The sequence below is a fragment of the Podarcis vaucheri genome (genome assembly GCF_965113315.1).
Source record: "Podarcis vaucheri genome assembly, chromosome: 10".
NCBI lineage: Eukaryota > Metazoa > Chordata > Lepidosauria > Squamata > Lacertidae > Podarcis > Podarcis vaucheri.
The window spans coordinates 24,632,054-24,644,514 of NC_138748.1; the positions used below are offsets into that span (position 1 = coordinate 24,632,054).

General features: G+C 42.5%; 1 long non-coding RNA gene across 1 annotated transcript; it reads right to left on the reverse strand.

Moving 5' to 3' along the window:
- Positions 1-524: 524 nt before the first annotated feature.
- On the reverse strand, positions 525-9,962 carry LOC309541189. The gene is made up of 3 exons (XR_014223664.1): positions 9,739-9,962; positions 6,806-6,956; positions 525-936 (listed from the first exon to the last, which is right to left on the reverse strand). It is a non-coding gene; the product is annotated as an uncharacterized lncRNA (long non-coding RNA).
- Positions 9,963-12,461: the final 2,499 nt, after the last annotated feature.

The following is a 12,461-nucleotide window of genomic DNA, read 5'->3' on the forward strand; positions in this document are numbered from 1 at the left end:
TACTGCCTACATTGACTTGCAGAGGCTCTCTGAAGGTAGGACCAGAGCTACCAGTTCTGTGCCACAAGAGCCAGAGCCACAAGTTGCAGCACACACACAGCTCTGGACTCTAGTTAGGAATCCAAGGCAGAAGCTGGAGACCATCATGTAGCAGAGATTCTTGTCAAATAATATCCACTTTGCAGCAGAATGGTATCGGTTTTGCTCAAATATTTTCCTTGCATGGTGTAAGCAAATCAGGATGAACACTAAATAAAGAGGTTTTCCGGAGGAGCCCAGTAAGAGTTTTGGGCTATTTCATTGTCCTGAGGAAAAATGCTGTATTTTTTGCACCATAACACTCACTTTTTTCCTCTTAGAAAGTAAGGGGAAATGTCTGTGCGTGTTATGGTGGAAATGCCTACGGGTGGCATGCCTACGGATTTACCTCCTCTAAAAACTACGTGTGTGTTATGGTCAGGTGCGTGTTATAGAGCGAAAAATACGGTATATGAATGAAAGCAACACCACCAACTTCTCTCTGGTGACCAAAGGCACACTGGCAGTCTATGCTTCAGTTTAATGCGAAAGACAGCTGCATGATGGATTCACAAAAGCATTCTCATTTTACAATAATAAGGCATTGTCATTATTTGTCTGATCAGAGTCCATAGAAGTTGTCCTTCTAATTTCTGGCATGAAAAGGGAGAGCCTCAAAGAAGTTATGTGGGGATGGATTACACTGAGTTATGAATGTTTAAACACACTTGTGAGGATCCAATGGGTTTTGAATCAATAAATACAAATTATTTTTGAGAATTTCTTTTCACAATGTATCTTCAATAAACAGTCAAGAGATTAGGGACAAAAGAAAGTTTTTCTGCACTTACAATTCTTCTCGTAACACTTTGTCTTGTCATTCTGCTGACCGGAACTCTCTCAAGCTCCTGTAGGTAGCTGTATATAAAAAAGTAATATTAATTAAAGGCATTTTGGTATAGTCTGTGATTAACAATATCTACGATCTCATCAAATTCACAGGGTGATCCTATGCGTATTTACTTGCAACAAGTTGGAGGTGAGACAAAATGAATTGAACTTATTGCCAGGTGAATGCATCTAGGTCACATGCATTGTACAGGAACTAGTGGTTTTGATGAGAAAGATAATCAGGTGTTTAATGTCAGCTGGAGACAGAAGTAATATTAAAAGAGGACCCACAAAGCAAGCTCTTTTAACTGTGAACCTGGCTTCAGCATGTCTTAGCATTCCAGCCCTTCCATATTTACACATTAGTCTACATCAGATATAGGGAACCTGATCAGGCTAGTGGGCCAAATCCTTATCTTCCCTACTCCTCACAGGCCAAATTTAGCAAGCAGTTGGACTCACCTGTCAATCACATGACGTCACAACGTCATCGGGTGATCAAAGCATCACATGAGGCTGGCAAGGAGGGCTGTACAGTGCTCTGAAGCACCACAGATTGGCCTCCTTGAAGCCCACTATCTGCAGGGATTGACTAATGGATCAGACTCCCCATGGGAACTCATTGCACAGCTGATGTAGCTGCATCTCTAACTGCTCCACACCTGATGTCACATAACACACCTGGTGAGGGCCAGGTGGGCATTGTGTTGGGCCTTGCGGGAGAACTTAGGAAGCAGGCTGGTCCAAATTTTGCCTGCAGGCTAGAGGTTCTCCACCACTGCTCTACACACTGTCTCACAGTTGCTCTGGTTGCCAACTATTTCCTCCTTCACCCCCAAAAGTGAGTTAATAAAATCAGGATTCAATCTTAAAGTCTGCTGGCGTTTTAAAAGAAGTCTTCAGTAACTGTGGGAACTTCACTGCAGAGGGAGCTGATTAATTGCTGAAAGAAGGTTGAAATGAAAATGGTGTGTGTGTGTGTGTGATAAATGGAGCATCATGGAAAACAGCATGGCTGGCTGGCCGGCCAGCTGGAACCCTGAATTGGAGCAGTCTATATTGCAAGTCTATATTGCAACATTCTGTTGCAGATACCTGACTCGCATTACAATTTCACAAGGCAGACCGGTGTGACACGGCCCTTCCCTTCAGCACCTCCTCCAGACTGTCACAACATCACAACACAACTCATTCCTCAAGATTCCTAAGTAGCCTAGACCTGAACTCTATCGCATGAGAAAGCAAGCCTGTTTTTGTCTTCTTTTCAGCACTGAGCATGCCGCACATTCTTTCCCTGAGATATAAGGTTTGCAGTGTGTTATAATCACCAAGGAGAACTCATGTCTAAACCACAAAGGTTACCGGGTAGAACAAAATGTAAGGTAAACGATGCACTTAGATCTTCTATATTTGCTGAGAAAACTATGTGCTGGATGGATCCGAAGGCTCCCTAAAGGAGCTTCCTCCAACATAAATCCTTCTGTTCCATAGAAAGAGATGAAGTTCCATTAGAAAGGGGTTCCATAGTATCAGTGCTACAAAGGAGGGGACGGGACAGAAATGTACAATATGAGTTTGCTTGTCCTCAAAACTTAATTGAGAGCTTATTATTCTCCCCATGTTTTGGATAAGGAACTAATACTGCAAGAACGTGACTTGGCCAAGGTGAGTTAGCAATTTACTCAGCTGCCTATCATGTTCAGATCCAATTCTCCAAGGTTGCATTCAGATGAGCAGTTCATTGCATTAGTTTCACTACTTAAAATGTCCTGATTTTTAGCACTCCTCTTACATTGGAATAACTGTTGCATTATAGAACTATGGCTTTTTCAATTGACATACTACTATGCCATGCTAAATTTTAAATGGTGGTCACATGATTGTGAAAACCATGGGGAAATGACAATGTAAAACTCGCTATTTTCTGAGTTAACGAGGTTGCACTTTTCCTGGGGAAAAATTATCCTGGGAAATGAATGCTAAGCTTCCACCAGATTCCATTAGATTTCCAGAATTGGCCCTTACATTGTATGAAAGATTACATAAAGCATGAAAGTGAACTGTTAGTGAAATGCTAGGAACTTTGCCATGTAAAAATCTTGTCACAAGCCCATTTGTTCAGAGCACATATCTTTTCCCAGGGCTTTCTTCTAATATATTGAACTAGTAATTGCCAACTTTCTAGATATAACGTAACCTCCTGTGTCTTGTTGTGATCTTCCTACAGTTTCTACAATTGTTGATCACTTCCATCCTATACATCAGAACTAAGTCCCGCTCAGATTAATTGAGTTTGCTCCCGAGTGTGCATGATCGCAGACCTCATTGTATTTCCTCCCCTATATATTCTGCACATTTATTGAAAAAAGAGAGAGATGCCAACAAAAAATGTTAACACTTCATTCAGAATGTGTTATGTTAGTATGATTACCACGAGTTTATAAGACAAGAGGCCAGATTTTGAATTCTCCCACAATGAACAATGAAGTGTACTTAGCACTTCATATAACTCTTTGTAGTTCCAAGCACTTACAAATGTGAATGGCTTATGGCTTACAACACCTATGTACTTGGAAGGGTGCTCATCTTGCAGTTCTTATTTTGGAATGGGAAAAGGTCATGCATGCTTGTTTATTAGACATTTGTCCTAAATGCATGCAGTTTTTGTTGTTGTTTAGTCATTTAGTCGTGTCCGACTCTTCATGACCCCATGGACCAGAGCACGCCAGGCCCTCCTGTCTTCCACTGCCTCCCGCAGTTTGGTCAAACTCATGCTGGTAGCTTCAAGAACACTGTCCAACCATCTCGTGCTCTGTTGTCCCCTTCTCCTTGTGCCCTCCATCTTTCCCAACATCAGGGTCTTTTCCAGGGAGTCTTCTCTTCTCATGAGGTGGCCAAAGTATTGGAGCCTCAGCTTGACGATCTGTCCTTCCAGTGAGCACTCCGGGCTGATTTCCTTCAGAATGGATAGGTTTGATCTTCTTGCAGTCCATGGGACTCTCAAGAGTCTCCTCCAGCACCATAATTCAAAAGTATCAATTCTTCGGCGATCAGCCTTCTTTATGGTCCAGCTCTCACTTCCATACATCACTACTGGGAAAATGCAGTTTTTAGTGTGTACCAACACACGGTGTATTAGCTGGAGTACTTGGCATGACTCAGCTAATGTAGCAGGGTTATACTGGAGGCAGTCTGTATCCAGGAACCACAGACAGTGCCAAAGTGGGGGCATCACCATAAACACCCACACCCAACAAATAATGCACCCTCCCTCGTTGCTGGACTCATGTGATTGCTTGAAGAAAAGGCCCTTTTCACATAACAGCAACAACAAAACCATAAGCTAAAAATTAAAATGACGCCGCAATCCTAAGCATGCTTACTTGAAGTTTAACTCAAAACCAATAGACCTTATTTCAGAGAAGATATGTTTGGTATCAGAGCATTAAAGTGAAATATGTCAATACACAAATCTAATGTGATACAAAACTCCTCATGGCAGCTGGTGCCCAATGGGATTGGTAGGGTGGAGGGCAGGGAGACCAAGGTGACACCTACATCATACACCACAGAGCAACAGTCCCCAGCACCCTTAACAAACTACACTTTGGGGGAAGCCATGGGCTTAGATGAATGGGGTGGGTGTGGCCTAGCAGTAGGTGGAGGCAGAGCCAATGACAGGCAGAGCAAACTAATTGCAGTTTTGTTGCCATTCTCTTCTCTTCTGTCCCCCCCCCAAAGGCAACAATGAAATGAAGCTGACCATCAATCTCCTAATTGTTCATACCAGAAATAAAGCCTGACTTGAAGTCTGTATAGGGGTCAGAGAAGTGCCACCTGATGGATTCTGGTCTACTGGTTTCATTTCTGGTTTCCTCTGAGCTTCTTGTATTGGCCAGAGCTAAGCAATGGTGCCTGTGTGAGATGTTCCAGTTTGGGGGTCTTCTGAAGGTTTGAATTTGATTTGATGCTGTGTTGGCACAGATCACTTTGTTCAGAAGATAGATTGATAGATAGAAACTATTTGCCTTAGCCACCAGCCATAGCAATAAGATAAAATATACTGGGGTTAGAGCTAAATAGTTAGCTGTACAAAATACATTCTGGAGGTTTACATCAGTAAAAATGAGACAGTTGGTACATGGCTCTTTAGCTACAGATAAAACATGTGAGCCAATAATCTTTCTTTTGTTTTAAAAGAAAAAAGCAGAGGAATGTTCGAAAGTTAATCAAATAATAGATCTTATTCTACTTGCCCCTGCTAAATCTTTTACAGTTTTTGCTGTCACCTGGTTATCTTGATCTGCCAGAAGAAAAGACACCGTAGCAATGCTTGAGTGACCTGGTATGGATAGTAGTAGAGGGGTAATAGCCGCACACCTCAAATCTTTATAAAGAGTACAATCTAGCAGTACATGAGCTACTGATTCAGTACTGCCATCACCACACGGAAATAAGTGATTTTCCATGCTCATGATTATTCAGAAGCCCCACCCCCACCCCAATTGAATCAAATAAGTAAAATCAGATAAGAATGTTAAAGTCATGTGTGCCGCACAGGATTTTACACAACAATCAGTCCACCTATCAAAATAATATATCCTCTGTACCTGATGGACATTGGGATGGGGTGATACAAGATCTCTTAAGGAAGGGAGCCCACTTCCAACAAAACATATGGATGGAATGTTGAAGGCTGTGCAAACACGAACACGTGAGGTCATTTTCATTCCTCCTGTCCTTTTGGCTTTAAAAAGCTATGATTGTATCACTGTAAGTTCAGTCCTACAAGGGGTTAAGTGTTCCCTAGGCCATCCAGTCAACTGCATAAGCATGTGTTAAGCATCTGGGTTCAATACTGAGTGAAACACCTGAAGTCAATTTGGGAAGCTCTTCCAAAGGCAAATGTTTCATGTAGACCATGATCCTGGAACCAGATTGAAATGGAAATGAACAGCGAGATTGGGGAGTAAGTGGGCTTTCGGACTGTAGTAGTTGGCATCCAGCTTGGCTTTAGGCATCTGCATATCAATTATACCTTTCGGCATTTAGCCCACTATACACAATTAGCCTTAAACTGAAGCACATGCTTATGTGCCTCATTTGCCGGACAGGTTGAGAGCTCTTATTATTTTCCATTTGGAAGTCCCCTGTGACTGATGAGATTGTGGGCTTCTGGCCAAGTGACCACATCAACCTCCCCTCTCCAGAAACTCATGCCAATGGACTGTATGTCATACTTAATCAGGCTGGCTGGGTCTCATTTTAGCTACATTAACTGTCATCCTGTTATAGGATTATTGATCCGGATGACTATTTCCCCATTATTTCGATGAATGAAATAAAGGGAAAGGTGTTAGGCAGCATGATTAATTGCAGGTTAGGGGGTTTATCCTTTGTGTGTGCAATCAGGATTAAACAAATCCTGCCCTTTGAAACAAAAAGCAGTATTGTGATTTCACTCCAGGCTTTCCCCACCCAGCCCCCATGCAATTATTTCCATCTGTCCCTTCAGCACAATTAATCTCATATTTAGTGTATTCAGTAACAGGATCTTTGATTTTAGTTTAAAGCTGGCCACCCCATGGTAATTACTCTGCAAAGCACATTTTCACCTGATTACGAATGATTGATGACTTACTGTACCTTCAAACAGAAGATTATGACACGTTTGCAAGAAATAAGTACCAATTGTGCTCGTGGTTGGCTTATCCTATGCATGGAAGAGAACAAATCCCATTTTTCTTGAGGCTGTGCAGCAGTTCACCGAAAGTGCAGTTCACCAAACTGTGCTGCTGTATAGCTTTGACTCATTTCAGTGGGGATTGAGCTGGAATACCTTATAAGCAGTTCATTTGGAAGGGAACAGAGTCGTGTGCTGGTTGGTGACTGTTACCTGGAAGCATACCAGATGGATTCATGCCATGTGGAGGATGTGATCGTAAGTGCAGCATGTGTTGCACGATCCACTGGGAATTTCTCATGACCATAGGCCAGGCTGGGGGTTCGAGTCCAGCAATATCCGGAGGGCACCTGGTTGACTATCCCTGCCATAGAAATGGGGAAAAAATATTGATTGGTGTGTATTTGATTTAGTGAGGATATAAGATGCTTAGGAAATGAAACTGACAAGTACCTAGACAGTTCATGTTCTGAGTTTTGTATCCATCCTTTCTTTTTAATCTAGTATGCTTTTCAAATTATCTTCCAAAGAAACACTGAAATTCCTCAGCTGCTTATTAGGGGATATGTGTCACAAATAATGTTGGAGACATTTCCATGAAAGACAGTTGGTCCACAACAATGGTCATTTACCTTTTTACAGTCAATGAACAGGGGAGCATTGGGTGGTATATTTTAGAGTGGGGATCAATAGTCCTATCTAGCTTCAAAACATGTCGTGGGGAGTCCACCATAACAATGTGGGAGGTCCTCAGTAAACAAATGAGATGGAAAAGGTTCCTTCAAGGTGCAAAGTCTAAAAACAATACAGTTTTGTGATGTTTGCCTTCCATACCTGACGGTTTGCCATTTCCATCAGCAACTCGGTATCCAATAAAAGCACATAGCTCATTCTCTGAGACAGTGTGCCTCTGAGAACTGTATGTTACAATCTGGTCCTGTTTGTAGGTTTCCCACAGGTCTGCTCACCTTCAAAGGTGGCTGGTGTTGTGACAAGACTGCCTGCTTGGCCACTGTAAAGACAGGATGCTCTCTGATTAGATGGGCCTCTGGCCTGATCCAGCAGGCTCTTTTTAATGTTCCTATTTCTTCTGCTTATTTGCTCTGCATCTTCTGAATTTAAGATTCAAAAACCTGTTTAATTAAAGACAAACTTTAAACAGCAAACTTTAAAGTTCCATTAATAAATGACCACAAGCCTCCAACACCAACTCTCACGGAACTTTTCCAATACGCTCTCCAGTAATTATTATTCCTGCTGCTGTTAGGGTGTAAAATAAAGTCTATATGCAAAATTGCAAGCACCATATGTTTGGCGTATTTTGTGATTAGGCGTATAAGACAACCCCCCCAACTTTTGGTGTTAAATTATAGAGTTTGGCCGCCCACCAAGCGCCACCAGGGGCAGAGCGCGCACCCCTCCCACTGCCTCTGCTGTCGCAGCAGCAGCACCCCGAGGCAAGGCGTTTGGTGGGTGGAACGAAACCAGAACCCGCCACCCGGAGGGAGGGAGGCCCACCTCCCTCTCTCCCTCTGGAAAAAGGCCAAGAGTGGCCGCCTCGGCCTCTGCTGCCCTCACCAGTGGGGATGCCCAGCTCCTTGGAGCCCCAGCCAAAGCCGCACACCACCTTGCCGAGGCAGGCTCTTCATGGCTGAGCGAAGCCCCGTGCGGCCACGACGGAGGCCGGATCCGGCTCCCACAAGGGCAGCAGCAGGCAGGCGGGCGGGTGGGTGAGCACTGTGCTTGGAAGGACTTTCTGCAGTGAAGAGAGAGCGGCGGCCAACGAACACGCGCTATCCCTGTATGGAAGAGGCAGGCCTCACGCTGCGTCACAGGAGGCTGTGTCCCCTTCTGTGGGGAGGGAGGAGGAGTGATGACAGAAGGAGCGCCTCTGCTCACCAGCTCCCTGTCCTTCTTCCCAACAGGTGGCTCCATGTATAACCAGCATATAAGATGACCCCGACTTTTGGGGTGATTTTCCTGGGTTAAAAAGTTGTCTTATACGCTGGAACATACGGTACTGGAACATGAGCAATAGTTTGTTGGGTCGTACTGTTAGTTTCTGTGAAGACCTTTCCCCAAAATGTCTCTACCAGAGTATGTGACCACCCCAGGTGGTCACACTCTCGTGCTATTGTGCTGGAAAAAGCTGTACAAAAAATGACAATCAATAAGCAGCTAATTCCATAAATGTTGTGGCCAACACAAACCGAGCTATGCCAAACCAAGTAGAGAATATGTTTTATATTCTCCTCTTGCTCCCTGTTTCAGCAGAAGGCAATGAAGTAATGCATGACCAACCCATCACCTTTCTGTGACCCAATTGCTTCTATAAAGAGCATGACTTGCTAAAGACAGATGACACCACGTCACCCAGCCTTGTCTCATTAGCATGCATATGAAATTTGACAGCTTTTCTTTCCCAGGCAAAACTGAATTTGGGGTTGAGAGTACGCAGGCAAGAGTTTGTACGGTTTAGTCATCAAATCTGAGTCATATAATACATTCATTTGTTAGAGTATTCCTTACAGTTAAATATGTGAAAGCCAAAAAGGATCGCATTAGAGAATTCTGTTGATTTCCTGGACAATACGAGTGATTACATTTTTTTTTTTTGTACTTAACGAAACCACAATATTCAAGCATATCTTTTTCCTTCAGGGTTGCCAGACATCTGAACTGCAGTTCTTACTGATGGGAGTTGGCATCTTGCAACATCTGGAGGACCACAGATTCCCTACCCCATTTTAGAATACGATTGTATCAGTGGTTGGAATATAAAGTAAAATTAACTTTTGTCTTGATACAACAGGCGCCCGGTGTCTGCACTTTCCGGAAACAATTGAAGATTTCTTTTTTTTCCAGCTGGATAAATGGGCCTTAGACACTCATGGCAATTTTGTGCGGCTTTAGTTTTGTTTTAAATGTATTTGCTGTTTCGTGTTTCTAACATAGCTGTCAACGTTTCCCTTTTTAAAAGGGAAATTCCCTTATTCCGAATAGGATTCCTCGCAAGAAAAGGGAAAAGTTGACAGCTATGGTTTTTAACGTTTTAAAATTGTCTTTATTGTACCTTGCCAGGAAATGGTTGTCTACAAGGTGATTAATATACCGGTAGTTATAATGATGAGGATAATCACCATCACATTTAGGAAAGCAGAACTTCCTGAAGAGGATATTCAGGTGAGAAAGATGTATCAATGAGGGCCCCAAACCAATCTGAGTTTGGCCCTGATCTGGCACTTTGGAGAAACCCTGATGGGACACAGAGTGATCCAGGGGTGACTCAATCTAGGTCCCAAATGGACTCAAGGTTTTTGCATAGCTCCTCACAGGGTAGTCTCCAGAAAGCAGTCTCCTTCTTCAAGTTCTGGCCAGATGATGTAAGGAACTGCAGAAAGGGAAAGTATACACACCCACCCACCAGGTAAAGACATACAAATTCACAGTGCTTTTTTTCTAGAAAAATAACTCACCATGAATGCCTTCCTCATTCTTTTAGAATGGCAATAGTGCCCACCTGAGAGGTGCCAGAACTGAGTTCTGGTGAGCTTCAACTGAAAAAAAAAAAGCCCTGCAAGTACAGCATTGAGCAGTCCTTTGCACAACAAGCTTTTGATGGCCATCTTTTGACTGTGCCATTTTTCTATTCTAATCCCCCCTCATCGCATCCACCCACCTGTTTTTCCATCCAGTGGGGTAAAGATTCCATATTCCATGATTCTGTGAGTGGAAAAAACAATTGGAAGGAGTGTTTTTGAGTGGGGAAATGGTTGGCAAAGGAAGGATAATGCAACTGTTTCCATTCCTCCACTGAAGCTCATAGCACCTGTTTTTGTTTCCTTCTTTTTTTGATGGGAGATTGTTGAATACACCTGCTCTGTGACATCTAATTTGGCCATCGTACAAGCATGTATTTTATGACTGAGTTTCCAGTGAAAATATTTCCATAGTTGCATGTATTGTTTCATAGCATTTGGGACAGAGGGGGAAGGGTGGTAATAAAGCTAGCAAGGGAGGAAAAAGGTGAATGAATTTCTTTTCATACTGATATTTCCCTGTTTAAAAACCATGCCAATCTTGTATTTGATATCGATTCATTTGGAAGCAGAAATCCTCCTCACTTGGTCTTCAGACAGGATGGGCTGAATATGAAAACAGATAAATAAGTAATATTTATTTAGGAATGGTCATCATGAGTTGGGTCGCTGGAGTTAAACTATGCAGAATGTAGCAGGGATGTGGCCACTGAAATGGATGAGATTAACATTTGTGTAAACATGTTTGGGATTAGGATCCTTCCCATTGAATTCATGGGGAATTAATGAATCCACCAGTCTTTTGCCCCAGTTTCACCAGTTGTATTGGTTCTATGGTGACTCACAAGGTGTTCTTGTATGTATGGTTGCATCATACACGTTGTATCATTTAACTATTTTGACAATGAGCTTCAGATAAACTCGGGTTAACTACAAAGGGCAGATCAGCTTGTGCTTCCATGTTGTTGAAGCCTTTCATCTCTTTGCTTGCCTGCAGCTGGAGAGCCTTTTGTAAATGACTGATAAAAAGCAGAGATAAAATAGAGGACTCTGGACAGACAGGGAATTCTCAGAACACTCATCTGTGTTCCAGGAATGCTCATTTGTTGGCAACAAAGAAGTCACAGAAACCACAAGAGGTGATCTCTTGAGTCATATTGTTACTGGGCACTTACAATCAGAGAGTTTGTTATTTATAAGCCGTCGTGGTTGTTTTTAATAGACCTTTCCCCTCCCATTACACTCTACTTTTTTATTCATAAAGGGACTCTGTTGTGTATCGACTGCCTTGTCCCTTTCTCATACACACTGCAGCATTGGAAATGTTTCAGCATGGCACCTTCCCATGTTGCAAAGATAATGTGAGATGCCCCGAGGTCATGTGTGAGAGGACCCATGAGACAGCTTCTCCTCATGCCAACATCTCCACAACTTCTGAGGAAAGCATCACTGGTGATCAAAAGAACTGTAGCAGGGGTCTTCTAAGATGGCACCAGGAAATGTCTGTGCCATAGTGGTTCTTCATAAATATGAAGAGATTTAAACTCTCTTTTATGTTTAAATATATGTTGTAAGCTGCCCAGAGTGGCTAGGGAAACCCAGCCAGATGGGCGGAGTATACATATTGTATATTATTATTATTATTATTATTATTATTATTGGAGCATTTGTGTAACTCACATTTTTTATGCACACAGGTTGCTTCAGTTGGGCTAAATGGTCTGTCTCAGGGCTCCTTCGCACGACCTCTTAATTGAGCATTCATCCATATTTGCTTGCACAAAGCTTATATCCAGACTTTGACGAGAATTGTTCTGACTTGTTTACAGGTCAGTTATATGACAGTGCCTTGTGCTGCTGCAAAGACTTCCAAGGTCTGTAAAAAGTCATTGAAAAACTAAGAGCTGGGCATAAATATGTTGGAGGTGTTGTATAGCCATTTCTCCATGTTCACAAGCTTATGCACACTGATTCTATCAGATACGTTAACCCCCAATCTTCAGAATGCTCTTAGGATCATAACATAAGTACAGGAGAGCATTTTTATTTTATTTTACTTAAAAATCTCTTTTTGCTCAGAGAAAAGCAGCTTTCTGAATCCACCTAAAGAAATGAAGCTATGTGGGTTGATGAACACCAACTGCAAATTCAGTTTGGACTGATTGTGCTGCGGAAAACATGATCTATGAGTCATTATGACTGAAAAAGACAGATGCTCTTTCCTCTTTCAGGAAACTTAATTTTCCATTTTGGCTGTATTTTGACAGAATAGCTGCCCCTTTATTATATTGATGGGTCTGGGGCCCCATCTTTCCATATTTAAACATTTG